At 40.5% G+C, this 13,851-nt stretch overlaps 1 protein-coding gene across 2 annotated transcripts in view; it reads left to right on the top strand.

Moving 5' to 3' along the window:
• Positions 1 to 775: 775 nt before the first annotated feature.
• Positions 776 to 13,851, top strand: part of DAB2 (DAB adaptor protein 2) — a 69,328-nt gene continuing 56,252 nt past the window's right edge. Inside the window, exon 1 of one of the 2 annotated variants that reach the window (XM_060637644.2) lies at positions 776 to 800. The gene's annotated coding sequence lies outside the window, so the exon portion shown is untranslated. The other variant, XM_060637642.2, reaches the window with a different exon arrangement.

Genomic DNA, 13,851 nt, shown 5'->3' with positions numbered 1-13,851 from the left:
CCCCCAGGCAAGGCCTGGAGAGAGTCTCCAAAGCTGGTATCCTCCCCAAGGAAGGAAGCAGTTTTATTTAAAATGTCACAATAAACCTTTGGTGTGGGTGGTAAGAAGCTGAGGGCATGAGGAGGCTGGCACTGAAAGAAATAAAGATAATTCAGCACGTCACCAGCAAGAATTTAGAAGCTTGCGAAGACAAGAGGGAGCAAACAAAAAGCATTTCGAAACCACTCTGCACAGGAAAAAATAGGAATTTGAGGATAAGAAAAAGTATGGCTCTGCAAAGGAGCAAAGAGTAAGACTTTTAATCATTGGGACGTCAAATATTCAAATACACGTGTGTGTGGTATACATGTCACAACAAATAAATATGTATTTTTCGTATTTGTTAACACAATACAATATATATTTAACTCATATACAGGTCAATATATGTATGTCAAAATAAATCCCGTTCGTTTCCACACACCTTCGGAAAAGACACCCAAAGTCTTGATTTAGGTGGATTTCCTAAGGGAGTTAGAGAGCACTGATCAAGGAAGGATGTTGAGTTTGACAGGGTACAAAAAGAAGTGGCAGATGAGGAACAGCAGAGTAAAAACCATGAACTGGAAAAAAAAAAAAAAAAAAAAAAAAAAAGCAGAAACAACAGCTTCAAGCCAGCAGTGGCCAGGACAACTGTAAATCATCTCCCCTGAAAATCCACGGAGAGACAGGAAGGAACTCGAGGTTCCCATTCTAAATTCATAATACATCAGCTGACATCTGGGTTAGTTTTATGCAATGTCTCGGAGCCTAAAAGAAAGGTAAGCGAAACTTGCCGAAGGAAGCAGCATCTTATACTCTGTCTGCGTTTGATGAGGAGCAAACAGAAAAAAGTATTTAGCCTAAGTAAGGACACAATAGAATGGCTCAGGAGATCCCCTTTGCAGAAAGTGGCCCAGGGTAAGTTGGGGCAGGGAGAAGTGGTGTTGGGGAAGGAATGTAAGTAGAGAGTGGGAGACGGGGCTGGATGGCCCCCAAGGTCCTTTAAGATCCTGAGAGTCCATGGTTCCAAGAGCTGTGCGGACTCCAACCTCTCCACTTTTCCCCAAACGTAACTAACATAACTAACGTCAGTCTGATGTTGTGTGTATGCCTCAAAGCTCTCTTAGCGAAGTTCAACAGCACCACATGGTAGTCCTGATTCTTGTTCAAGCCAGTGGTGGGGAAATAGAGGTCTTGCAAAAACTATGCTATTATTTCCTGTTGGATAAACTCTGTCATTCTCTAAAAACACCAGAAGGAGAAAGGAACAAGGGTCCAAAGTGGAAAAGCTTCCAAAACCAGGAAGAAGTGGGCCAGCTTGGAAGGGCAGGAATAGCCTCTTACACAGAGGCCTCCTCCTGGTCCGGACCGGGTTTTTGTTTCTGTGAAAAGGGTCAACGTGCTAAACTATTATTTGTATATGTGATGCTTTCTCGTAAGCACGCTCTAAGGACTTGCATTTTAATTCAAGATGCTGTCTTTATTTTAGGGAGAAATCAGTTAAAAGGGTCGGCACTAACCTGTCATTTTCCTCTTCTATTTTAAAGCTCTCTGTATGGGAGTTAACTTCTCCCAAAACAAGCATTTGGAAAATTCCTGGTTAGGCCGCTTGCTTGTTTTGTGAATGATGTTTGTGGTCAGCTATAACATATATAGCATGCCTTCTTCGTATTGCTGTCTTTTTCATGCATGTTTTTCTTATTTTGGCATTTTTATGGAAGTGATTAAATATTATTTGGTCTCAAGCTGGTGTAGAAATTGTGGAGATGTAGAAAATACTCTCTAGCTGAAATCCAACATACACATACCCACACAATCATAAACACACACACATATGCACGCAGCATTTCTAAAGTATGTCCAGATAGCTTTTGTTCAATTCTTTACTTCTTCTCTTCTTCCTTCCTTCCTTCCTTCCTTCCTTCCTTCCTTCCTTTCATGTGGAGGGAAGGAAATGAAAGCAAATACGATTTCCATTTCATTTTCGGCCTGCTTTCTGATAGACACAGCATTGTTTGGATGTCCAGGCCTCCAGCTTTTACCCAGAGGTAAATGTTGGAGAAATGTTGTTTCCAGTCTTATTCCGAATGACTGAAATATTTTTGCAAGGTGTCACTTTCCAAGCTTTCATTAATGTTCACAAGTTTCAATAGCAAGTTAGAATGTTTCAGTAACTTTTAAAGGGATATTTTTTCCCCACCCCACCCCACCTTTCAAAAATAAATATAAAATTAAGCTGAAGAGAAAGTAAATCCTGGTATCTAGATAAAAAAATTCATGACACACTGATTAGTATTTAATAAGTTCCAAAAAGTATCCCCAAGAAGTAGAATGTTTCTTATTCTATTAAATCAGTCGTATACAGTGTTATGTGACAAAATCTAACAATTTTAGGAGAAACCGTGTTTTGTTCTTAGAAAATTCAACTTCTATTGACACTGAGCAAAGAGGAGTATGGAAGAGTAAAATTGGGACGTAAGCCAGAATAAATTTTCTGTGATAAATTCTATCAGATGACTTAAAAAGTCTATTCAATATTCGATATCACCTGTAGACAAAATGAGAGAAAAAAATCTATTCCATTTAATTACTTCTTAGAAGGTTTAATTGGGATACTGGCTTGCTTGCTCTATATTTCAGGAGTTGGGTCTGCATGATATTTATGTTATAACTAAGAGATTATTATATATTTGGAGATACTTTTTCAAATACTCTCTATACGTAATTATAATAATGATTGAAGACATATTAAAAAAATTTCTTTACTTATCCATATTATTTAGTTGCTAGGAGACAAATATAAAGCATCTAATATTATTAAACAGGTTATAATCCACTTTTAATTTCACAATGAGAATTGCTTTGGGGTATGTATTTATTCAGACTCTGTAGATATATTGTGTACTCAGTGCAAATAATACCTATCTTTCTCTGCATGGTGTTTGCAATTTGGAGAAGGGTTAATAAACATATCTTACTGACTAAGCATGTTGAAGCTCCCCTAAAAAAGTAAGATGATCACTAGCTCAGAGCATTGTCAAATTATTTGCAATTTAAGATATATTATGACTTACATAAATCAATTGAAGGCAAAATGTTTAATCCTCTTCTTTGTGTTCAAAATATGTAATGATATGATTTTATACAACATTTCTGGCATGATAAATTTTATCTTTTATCATCGTATGCAGGGCAAGTATTTTTCAAACTGAAGAATGCTGCACACACAGAGTAGTTATTTGCCATAAGACACAAAGTAGTGGCTGTGCCATTATGAGCCACAAGGTCAGCTATACCCCAGGCCAGCGTACCCTCTATTGGAGTGGAAAAAAGACCTTCTCTACTGAGGAACTCGAACTTGAACCTTCTTTGCCATGAATAAATTATCTTACGATCTTTGTGTCCTCATTAACATTTGTGTTCTTTAACATATCATCTTCCATTATATTTTAAGAAGATCCATTCAGATAAATATCTTTACTTCCTTCTTTAACTAACAAAATACTGTTATGGCTTTAAAAAATGTTTTTATTGTGTCCAGACCTCTATGGCTGTTCAGTTTGGAGACTGTTCAATGATAATGAATAGTACAAATTCTTCAAAAAGATTATTTCAGCCCCAAATGTTTCCCAATCCAAAGAGTAAGTTTTTCACCTGATTCATCTCAGGTTTTGGTGTGTGTGTGTGTGTGTGTGTGTGTGTGTGTGTGTGTAGTACTTTGTTGCCAACTCTATTTCTATTCTATCTTTATTCCCTCACATTGTTTTCCTTGCTTGGATCCAAGTCTCCATCTCTTCCTATGACTTTTACTCAGGACTGCCATAACCGGTGAGCATTCCTCAGCTAAGAAGAACCAGATGGCCATGAAGAGATGTTAATGTTTCCCTCACATGTCCTCTGGGCAATCTTTCTTCACAAGGGACAAGTGTGCTAACTTACCACTGCTCTGAGACTTATACTAATCCAAATAACAAAGGACAGTTGTCCTATCTTGATGGCAGACATGAGGCAGAAGAATCCTACCTTTATGCAGCAAAAAGTCGACTGGTTTGGAGAACAAATTGTTTGGAGAAAGCCCTAAGTTGTACTATATCTTATATATACAGTGCCATTTATTATATATACAGTAGTACCAAAATAATTTTCTGATTCAATTACAGTGTTTTAGGCAAAATAGAAACATAAGGCATTATGATTTTACATTATAATGCTCAAAGATACTTGGAGATTAAAAAGAGTATGCATCTAGCAAAATAAAAAAAAATAGGAAAATTAATAGCATCTGTGCTAAGAGAGACATTAGGGATAATTCAAAACTCTAATATATATATCCTCTTCCTTCTCCTTCATCAAATGTTTAGGAGGTCATTCCGAGTAGTTTAAAGTTGACTTGGCAGGGTAATAAGAGTTAGAAGAATTTATTTGAATCTTGGCACCTTCACGAGGAATCTACATGCACTTGAAGGAGTATCCCTGATTCTCTGAGACCCATTTTTATCACCTTCAAAATGAGGACAATTATACTTCTCTAACTTGCAACAAGGATATAAGGATCCATTGAGAACATTTTTGAAAGTTTATTAAACTATAAAGTTATATGCAAAAATGCATAGTCAGCATCATCTTCGTGAAGGTCAAAGTTCTATCCCATTCCTTTTCTGTTCCCTGGTTAGAGGTGCCACTCATGCTGGAGCGACAGAAGGATAAGGAAGAGAAGTGATGCCCTCCCCACCCTCAAGACATCAGCAGTACCTTCAAAATGTAGAATTGCCTTTTGCAGCTCGATCCTGACTACCAAAGACACTCCCAAAAGAAAATCTACTTAAAGCTTTGTAGATTAATTCCTTAACTTTATCAAGCCAGGAAAAAGAAAAAAAACAAACCCTGTAACATCTCATCAGACAAGCACATGACAGCAATACAGGCCTCTTTCTAGGGCTCAGGAGCCAGACTTTGTACCTATTTGTTCTCCTCGCCCCCGTGGTGTGAAGCAGACAGGAAAGGCAGGTCATTTTGCAAATCATCTGACTCCAGCCTGAAATCAGTAACCCAGAAAAAAAGCACTTGGGAACATAGGGCCATCAAAGAGGGGCCCAGGCCTGGGCCTTCTGATAAGGCCTAATGTTGAGTGGACAGTGGTTATTAGGACTCCATGGATCCGTGATCCTGGAAGGCGCCCCTCCGGCACGCATGTCTGGGTCTGCTCTGGAGGGGAGCTAGGGAAACAAAGCCATTCTTTCAGTTAGGGGGGGTGCTAGGATATCCAGAATCTGAATTTGGGGCTTCTAAAGGCTGAAAGAATAATGGTTTTTAAAATAGCTCCATGTGGGAAGCTCTCTGAGCTAAGCATGGAATCCTAGGGAGTGGAGCCACGACTTCTTTACAGACAGCACCCAAGTGGTAAACCAGCAGTAACAGGCTTATGGAAAATGTTGCATGAGGGGCACCTGAGTGGTTCAGTCAGTTAAGCATCTGACTCTTAGTTTTGGCTCAGGTCATGATCTCAGGGTCGTGGGATCGAGCCACACGTTGGGCTCCACGTTGAGTCTCTCTCTCTATCTCTGTCTGCTGCTCCCTCTCCCTCTCCCTCCCCCTCTTTCCCCTGCTTGCACGCTCTCTCTCTCTAAAATAATTAAAACAAATGTTGGATGAATGAATGAGTGAATGAATTATGAACAAATGAACTATATGAAACACCTAATGGTGCCAGTGATCTTTAATTCTTTGTATTGCAGAAATTTTCAAATATAAACAAGAATGTAGAGAATTGTACATTGAACCCCTACATACCCATCACTCTGCTTCAACAATCTTGTTTTGTCTATTCCCCCTCAATTTGGGGGATGGAGTAAGTTATTTTATTTTTTTAATGTTTATTTATTTTTGAGAGAGAGAGAGAGAGAGAGAGAGAGAGAGAGAGAGAGAGAAAGTGCAAGTGTGGGAGGGGCAGAGAGAGAGGAAGACACAGAATCTGAAGCAGGCTCCAGACTCTGAGCTGTCAGCACAGAGCCCCAACATAGGGCTTGAACTCATGAACCGCAAGATCACGACCTGAGCCAAAGTCAGGCGCTTAACCTACTGAGCCACCCAAGAGCCCCTGATGCTTTTTAAAAGATCACTTCTGTGATATGCTGTAGAAAATACACAGCTAACTGTGAAGTCTATTTGAAGTATACTGAAGCCTGTCAATATATCTACCAGGTTAGGGGAAATATAGATAGAAGATCAAATTAAATGACACCACCAGCCATGTCAACAAATCCATAATGTGGTACATTAAACTGGATAAATGGACAGTTTTCTCCAACAAGTCAATGGTGTTAACAAAATAGAGTGGTGTAGGGTGGGAAAAACTGCTATAGATTTATGGACAATTTAAAAGACAAACTATTCAATTTTCTGTTTGATTTTTGAATCTTGCTTAGGTTATGAGTCTAGCAAATAATATATTAAGAGATATTTTTGAGACAGAGGAATCAGGATTTTACAAGACATTAAGAATTACTGTTAATTTTGTCAAGTGTGTGAATGCATTGTCTAGCCTGTTTAGATGCCAAGTATAGAATATAACAGGTTCCTATTCTGGACCTACTAGAAATCAGATCCTCAAATTAAACGATATATGTCCTCTCTTTTTGGCTTTACTTGTTTTAATGGATCTGTATCAGTGTAGTAACTAACTACATGCAGCTATTTTTTTAAGTTTATTTATTTTCAGAGAGAGAGAGAGAAAATGAGCAGGGGAGGGGCAGAGAGAGAGAGAGAGAGGGAGAATACCAAGCAGGTTCTGCACTGTCAGTGGGGAGCTTGATGAAAGTTTCCAACTCACGAACCATGAGATCGTGACCTGAGCCAAAACCAAGAGTCAGATGCTTAACTGACTGAGCCACCCAGATGCCCCATGCAGCTATTTTGTTGAACCTGGAACAAGAGGAACCGTAGAAGTCAGACAAGTTTAGTGGGTGTTCCCCTCGCTAAAGTAGGAATATCACAGAGGCAAAGATAAAGATTTCTGGTTGGCAAGAATAGGTGAGAAGGGAAAGCTAAATCACGTTTGAAGATTACAATGATTTGCTGGTAGTTACAGTCAATGAAACATGTTGCTTATGGGAAGTTAGAAATCATCAGGCTCTGTCAGGATAGGTGCTACGGGGAAAGCATAAATCAGAGGAGGGAATAAGGATAAGGTAGTAGGGCAGCAACTGAAAATTGATTGGTTTCGTTAGCTTTCTCGAGCTGCTGTAACAAACTATTAAAATCTAGGTGGTTTAAAACAAGAGAGATTTATTCTCTCACAAATCAAGGAGGTGTCGGGGCCCTGCTTCTTCCAAAGGCTCCAAGGAAGAATCTGTTCGATGCTTCTCTCCTAGCTCCTGTTAACAGCCTCCGTCCTGGGTGTACCCAGGCTGGCCAGCTGCATTGGCCCAACCTCTGCCTCCATCTTTACATCATCTTCTTTCCTGTGTGTCTGTGTCCAATTTCCCTTTTATCATAAGGACACCAGTTGTCGGATTTAGGGCCGATCCTAATCCCATATGACCTTATCTTAACTAGATTACATCTGCAAAAACCCTATTTCCAAATAAGGTCACTTTCACAAGTTCCAGGTGGACATGAACTTTAGGAGGACCCTACTCAACCCGAAACCATGGTCACAAATACTCTCCATGAGAAGGTGACGTTTGAACGACTACCAAAACTACTTAGAAAGCTTAGAAGTCATGAATCCAGAGGAAGACAGCCCAGGCAAAGAGCAGCAAGTGTGAAAGTCTGAGATATGAATGGGCCTGGGGTGTAAAGTGAGTGAAGGGAAGATTAGCAGTTACAAAGTAATGGAAGGGAGGGCAGTTCAATACAGCCTTGGAAGCCATTTCTAAGGACATTGGCTTTGACTCTGACGGAGATGGGAATTATTGAAGGGTTCTAAACAAAAGTGTGAAATTACTGAACATTTTTCATGAGACCACTAGCTGCTATATGGACTAGACTGTGGGAGGGATAAGAGCAGAAGCAGTGAGAGGTTATTTCAATAGTCCACGTGAGAAATGATGATGGTTTGGACCATAGTGGTAGCAGTGGCAGAACTTGGAAGCTATTGGGTGATAAGAGTAACACACAAAAATGTCCCAAAAATTGTTTCCCATTAATACTTATCTCTGTTATTATCAGGTGTCTTGTCACCTCTTAGTATTCATTCCAGAGGATGGAGGCAAGCACCAAAATTTAAGAATTGCTTTTATGAGAAAATCTTAAAATGAGAAATGACCATTTCCTTTGTCCTGCAGTTAACATAGACAGCTATCATAGGGCCTGGTACTTACCAAGAATTTGTTATTTTACATGCATCCCTATATCATTTAGCCCTCGAAATAAGCCTGTACCACAAGCATTGTTTTCCATTTCGCACAGTAGAAACGTAAAGTTTAGAGACTTTAAGCAGTTTATCCAATCATACAAATAGTTAATGCCAGAACCAGGATTCTAATGTAGGTATTCTGAATCTCCATCCCAAGTGATTTTCATTATATTGCAGTGAGACAGGAAAACAAAGTCATTATTCTATTTAAGTAGCTCATCACTGTGGTCCCGATCTTTAAACACCGTGTTCCAGAGAGACTTTCCTTGATGTTCTTCATTTATAGATGGTTGATTAATTAATTTGACTGATTATAATTATTGACCAGGAAAATTGTGAAAAGAGACCCTTCAGTAGTCAATGTACTAGGAGAGAAAACAGCTAGTCTACACCTTATAACAGGGTGTGCCAGAGGCTCAGAGGAGCTGAATTGCAGCGCAGATCTCTTTCCATCTCTATATTCAGTGACATCACATGACACCTTGAAATAAGCTACAGTGGGGGTAGTTACTCCTTGCAAATCAGCAAGCACAGTGAACCTGAGCTGTTTTTATTCATAGACCAGATTTAAAAACAAACTGTTGTCTATAATTCGAATTCAATAACAACAAAATATAAAGGTGTGTGTGTGAGAGAGAGAGAGAGAGAAAGAGAGAGAGAGGGAGGGAGGAAGGGAGAGAGGAAGGAAGAGAGGAGGGAAAAAGAGAGATGAGACAGTGTGATCAAATTACTGGGTGTAGTTAATGTCTAACATTAGTTTAAAAACTGCCTCAATATAAACCAAAATAACAGAATGCGTCCACTTGACAGATAAACACATTTAAAGTTTATGATTACACATTTCCTGGTCGGCCTCAGCAAAATGACTTTAGGACTTGAGCATTTTCAGCAACAACTGCGGAGTTCTGGACTGGGTTTTCCTCCCTCCAAACCCACACCCAGCCTAACTTTCCCAGGTGGTGTTTCTTCCACAAACACACTTTCGGTGAGCTCAGTTCTTCCACGGAAGGCTGCAGCAACAGCAATCTGGGTAGAGGCCCACTCATGGGTTTCAGGAGCTTGGGCGTCTCTCCCAACAGAAGCAAGCGATGAGGTTTCTTTCCCTGTGCTGACCTGGAAGAATGTTCTTTTACCAAAGATGGGAGAAGCATCAGTCTCAATATTAACCAGAACAAGTATGCTTTCCCTGGCATGGGGGGAAAATCAGGGTAGCTCCAGTTAGAGGGAGTGCTGATGTCTGAGAGCCAGGTAGAAATTGTCTGGAATGTTATTGGTAGTTTGTATTGTCCCCACAGCTTGTATCTTTCACCAGAATTTCTTCTGAAAAATAGCAGCTTATCTAATAAACACACACACACACACACACACACACACACACACACACGTCTGCTACCACCTCTACTTCTACCTTCTCATTCTTAACACCTTCCTCAGAGAAACACTCCTTTTCAGTGGCCCTTCACTGTTGTGCTCAGTGTATAACTTCCCATTGTCTCTCTCTCGGGTCCAGACCCAGGCTTAGGGTCAGCACAGAACTTTCTCCTTATGGTCAAAGTCTAGACACCAGGGACAGACGTCCTGGAAAGTGTGCCGAGGTCATGATCAAAGCCAGAAACATGAGTCCAAATGAATCCATTGATCCAGGGAGGAAAGAAAAAAAAACAGGGGCTGAGGTACAAAGCCAAAGGGGGACAGAGAAGGACAAGGGGCCTGGAGGTGGAAGAGTCACAGGAGCAAGGGAGCGGAACGTGATCTGCGTGCACTCCAAAGTTGCGTGGGGCAGTTAATGTCACCTGCAGCCTTTTCGTTTCTTTATAAAATTCTAATGAGCATGGGCATTGCATGGGGGTTAAGCCACAAACCCTGGGACCTGAATACCTGGGTGTGAAGCCTGGCTCTGCCATTAAGTAATTTTGTGACTTTAATCAGCTTCCGCAGTTTCCTCCTCTGTAAAATGGTGCTAACAATAGGTTTTAACTTACAGCAGTGTTATGAGGTTAAGTAGATTAATATCTATAAAGTGCTTAGATGAGCATCTGTGTAAAGAGATGAAAAGTAAAACAATATTCACCCATGTACCTGACATCAAGCCTTAGGAAAAAGAAAAAAATACCAGTATAATTAGACCTCCTTTTAATTCATCCTTCTTTCTTCTTTCCAAGGAAACCACCATCTTGAATTTGTGATTTATCACTCTTGGGCATCTATATATTCATTTATATGAATAGTTGTATCTCTAAGTAATGAGTAATTTTATTTTTCATATTTTAAGCCATATATAAGTGGCATCATGCTTTATGTATTCATCTGTAACTTGTTCTTCTTACTCAGTTCATCTGTGTTGATATAAGCAGTTCTGGGTCATAGATTCATGTCATTCCTATTATTGTTAGAGTATTCCCAATGAATACATGCACCGCGATTTATTTGTCTGTTCTGTTGATGGACACTTAAGTTGCTCTACGTTTTGTTATTCTAAGCATTCTTAGACATATTTCTTGGCAAATGAATTGGAGTTCCTCTAAGCTGACTTAGAAGTGCAATCTCTGAGGTTTAGGGTAAGCTCATTTTCAAATTTACTTAACATTTGAAAAATTATTCTTTTAAGACACTCAGACAAAAATGCACATTATCATGTGCTAATTGCTACTTGAAGTCCTTTAGACAGATTAACTTACTCAACCCTCAGAACAACGCTGTGAAGGAAGTTCGATTATTTCTCTCACTTTATAGAAGAGAAGTTCAGCCATTTTCCTCAGAGCCACACCTGGAGACACAGTGGGTCCCAAGTTGTGCCAAATGCAAAATAGGATATAATAAAAAGCCAAGGTATTCTGGCCAAAAGGTATCATAAGGCAAACAAAAAGGTAAGATCTCACATAATACAGTATTTCTTCATCTTAACTAATTGTATGTGCATAGACCTTATTTCCAAAGGGACTATTCTGAGGTTCCATGTCGACATGAATCTTAGGGGTGGGAGGGACACTCTTCAGCCCGGTACAGGATCCCCTTTTACCATCTGTGGCCAAAGAAAGGAGTTGAATCTACTTTCCACGTGACAAGCCTTTGGATATTTGGAAAGAGCTCTACTATTCACAGATCTCCCTCCCTAACCCACCTGATGTGCCCAAGGAGTCTCTTTCCCTGGATACGCGTGCCCAATTCAGCCAGGCCACACTGGCAAAGCCCGTAGTTCTCAGTTCCCAAGATATTCCCTCACTGTCCAAGCGGCCCTGCTCTGATTTGCCAGTGTCTTCTGCATCTGAAGGGGCATCCTCAACAGATACTCTTTTCCAGGTGTGGACAGACCAAGACAGAATACAGTGAACCCTCAGAGGTGCCAATAACCCTTATAATATTGTTTGGGCCATGACTGCATGAAGCCATACGTTCTAGATCATTCAGAAGAGCTGAGTAACAGTTCTAGCTCTGCCCCTAACTCTGTAAACAGAAAAAAAATCAAAGTTTCTGCACTTATATTTCTTAACCTTTAGAAACAGTAATACTTGCCCTAACCTGTTTGACAATAATGTTGTAAGGAAAAAAAATATCAGATTGGTACAAAAGACTCAGATAAAATCTTCAGATAAAAATGGGTAGAAAGAATGTGGCTGTACACCCAGAGCGCAATGGAATGTAACCTTGTCTTATGTCATGGGGTCTTCTGATAATCCAGTGAAACCTAGGGTGCACTGCTTCAGAAACTGCACATAAGCATGGGCGCACACACATATATAAGCTTCAGAAGAATCGGGGAGTAGGGTTACTCTGGAGTCCAGACATGGGTTCTCCCTGTTCTCTAGTTAAGATGTGAATTTGAGCCTGAGATTTAAATGACTACAGAAGATAGCATTCCTTCTTGATGCACAGATGGCTGTTCTGGTTTACAACTGAGGCTGTTAGGCCAGCCCGGCCCAGCATGTGGCCAAAGTTGAAGGAGAGTAGAAAGATTTTTGGATTGAATTCAGTGTCTGTGGACAGTGAGGCACAATAGAACTCCGAAGGGCAAGAGGTTGGTCTTCAGTCCCCCTTTTCTCATTTTCTGTCTTTTCTCCCATTTTAATATCCCCATCTCAGCAGAAATTTACTCATCTTTCTTTGAAAGGATGAAATTGATCCGTTAAAGTGATCCTCACTAACATGTTAGAAAATCAGGGTCCAAGGACTATCCCACCGGAGAAGTCAACCTTAAGAAAGTTCCCCACAGCCAGAGGAACATAGCTACCTAACACATGATTGACTAGGCAGAATTTCCATTGGGAGTAGAAATAATTTGGGACAAGAACAGCTTTCTAGTACTACTGTATTTTTTGCATAATTTTAACATCATTTACAGTTATCATATTGTCTCAAATTCTCCAAACTCTTTTCATTGAACATGATTTCCTTTGACTTCCACCAAAAACCAAAACACGAGCAGGAGACAGGGAAGGCCCGTTTTGTAGATAAGGAAATTGAGCCTTTGAGGAGTTAGGCTGGTTGCCCTAAGTCTTGCAGTCAGTAAAAGACACACCCAGAACTTTAAGCCAGATCTGATCCTAAATCCCACTTTCCTTCGCTGTATCACAGAGGTAAGCATTTACATGACATCCTGTCTCAGTTTTCCAGTGGTCCCTTTGAAGCCAAGATGTAGTATGACTTCAGGGGTAGTAGAGGGTCATCCTAGGAGTTGGAAGTCATCTAATTCTTCTCTTTCCGGTAACCTTAAGCTGGGTACAGAGTGGAGTTGACAATTGCCTCACCTGATCAAAACAGGAAAAAAAATGTGTCCCTGTTCTTCCTGATGACTAAGATCTCTTTAACAATGAGCGGTGTCTTTCATGCCACAGTAAGACACGGGATTGGAAATGCAGTGCAAATGTCTGGGTATAGGTCAGTGTACATGGCTGATATCAGATCTTTCTCTGAAAACAAGCTTTGACAGGGGAGGAGCAGGGAGAGAGTCACCACCAAAGCCAGGACACTGTCTGAAGCTGTTGAGAGCCAATGGGAGAGAGAAAAGCCAATGTCTAAAGACCAATGGCACCTGCCTCCTCTCATCCTAGCAGTTCTGCCCAATCCACTTAACTCTCATCACTCAGAGAAGGACAGACTGAGTATGCTCTTGGTTGTGAGAGAGCTCAGTGTTTCTTAAAGTGTGGTACCCAGGACTATAGCATCTGAATGACCCAGAGGTGTGGGTAAGCACTCAGATTCCCAGGCACTTCGTGCCCCCTGCTGACCCACTCACATGCCTTTCCAGTCCAGGTCTCTGGGGCTGGGGCCAGGAATTAGCCCTTGTCGCAAGCTCCCAGAGTGTCTGCTGGGAACATCAATGTTGGAGAACTATTGTTCTCAAGGCCAGATGAGATCATGAGAACGCATGATGAATACTCAACTCACTTTTGAAAGATCTTGAGGAAAACACCTCAGTGAAAGCTATTTTTTTAATGTTTATTTGTTTTTGAGAGAGAGAGAGCAGGGGAATGGCA

This window comes from Panthera onca, chromosome A1 (assembly GCF_046562875.1).
Source record: "Panthera onca isolate mPanOnc1 chromosome A1, mPanOnc1 haplotype 2, whole genome shotgun sequence".
In the NCBI taxonomy this organism is placed as follows: Eukaryota; Metazoa; Chordata; class Mammalia; order Carnivora; family Felidae; genus Panthera; species Panthera onca.
The sequence above is the reverse complement of the archived record's forward strand: the minus strand, read 5'-3'. Positions and strand labels throughout refer to the sequence as shown.